Below are 1,909 nucleotides of genomic sequence, written 5' to 3'. Positions count from 1 at the left end.
ATCAAAATCATCATTTCTCTCATGCTGCAGCAACAAGATCATGATCAAAATCATCATTTTTCTCATGCTGCAGCAACAGGATCATGATCAAAATCATCATTTCTCTCATGCTGCAGTGACAAGATAATGATGAACATCATAATTTTTCTCATGCTGCAGCAACAGGATCATGATGAACATCATAATTTTTCTCATGCTGCAGTGACAAGATAATGATGAACATCGTCATTTTTCTAATGATGCAGCAACAGGATCATGATCAAAATCATCATTTCTCTCATGCTGCAGCAACAGGATCATGATGAACATCATAATTTTTCTCATGCTGCAGTGACAAGATAATGATGAACATCGTCATTTTTCTCATGCTGCAGCAACGGTATCATGATCAAAATCATAATTTCTCTCATGCTGCAGCAACAGGATCATGATGAAAATCATCATTTTTCTCATGCTACAGTGACAGGACATTATCAGCGTCATCATGTCATCGTGATTGCTCTTTGGGAATCGATTTTTAGACCAGAATTATTCACGTGAATAATGAAAGAGCAATCCCATTCCATCCTATTTTCTCTGAACCTTTCTAGAAAGTTACACGTGCCGATGGCGCACGCGCAACGCGTACGCGCACATCCATCGTTTCTTGACTAGAAAATGCTGGCCTTTGTAAAAACTTTTTAACGGTCGCTCTCGCAAAACTGCGTTTCAGAAGCTTCAGCGTGCGACGTTACGCACGTCGAGAAGTTTCCTTAAAGCAAAGCATAAACTAGAAAAAACCAGCTATCTTCTTTTAAATCGAAATCTCCTGATTTAAAAGTTGAGTAAAAAATACTCTCGCAATATATATCTTATTAGAGAAATGCATTATTCATTGAATAGCTAGCTGGTTTGTTTCTACCTAAGATATATTTTGTTCTGTTTGAGTCCTTCAAAAAGGATTTAGAATTGTACTAATTGTACTTATTTGATCTAAAATGGAACTAACAATAATAAGATAACATTCAGTGAAGCTAGCCACTAAAATAAATATTTATCCTATCAGTTTAAAAAAATGTTAAGATATTCGTATACCTTTTTAATAAACGCATCACAAAATGCTGAATTCCATAGATGACTTTAAAATAAGTCTTCATTAATATACAAACTATTCTATACGAATATTGATTTACAATTCGCAATCTATTTCCACTTGTCACTGCAGTCTTGCACAGGGATGTAAGTCCAATACTTCAGTAAAGCTATTTTTCAACAACAACAACAACAACAGCAACCAAAACAAAACAAAAAAAAAGATCGTATTTTACAAATTTTGATTCATGCACTTCTAGCTAGGAACGGAAAACTTGAATATTTCAACTTACATCCCTTCTTTTCGAAGGACCCTGTCTTAAAAATGCCGCTTCTTCACGAATGTTAAAACTAACGCGAGTATTCTATAATACAGGAAGACTTTCAAAATATCCGAACAAAATGTTTATTCGTGACGATTTACAGTTCGTCATTCTCTTAAATTTGGCACGTGTCACTCTGAAGAAAGGATCCAAATATTTACCGTGACATCGAAAATTGGAGCGGCTTGTCACTCTAGATTAAAAACTTACGAGATATGACATTTTTCAAGATTTATAGAGTCCGGAAACCTCAAAGAATTATCGCATTTGCTCTTTTTTATGCACGATTACAATTTTAATTTACAATTCTCTCAAATAATAGATATATTTATCGGCACATTTTCAAGGCTCTCGATATCTCTACATTTATTTGATACATGTACATGGAACGAAAATTTTCAAGTGTGGAATGTCTTTCGATGAGGGATGGACGATCTCGATTCGATTATTTATGAATCGATTCTTGCAAATCAAAGTATTCGAATAAATTCATTCATTTTTTCTGATTTCTTCAA

This window comes from Belonocnema kinseyi, chromosome 7 (genome assembly GCF_010883055.1).
Source record: "Belonocnema kinseyi isolate 2016_QV_RU_SX_M_011 chromosome 7, B_treatae_v1, whole genome shotgun sequence".
Lineage (NCBI taxonomy): Eukaryota > Metazoa > Arthropoda > Insecta > Hymenoptera > Cynipidae > Belonocnema > Belonocnema kinseyi.
The sequence above is the reverse complement of the archived record's forward strand: the minus strand, read 5'-3'. Positions refer to the sequence as shown.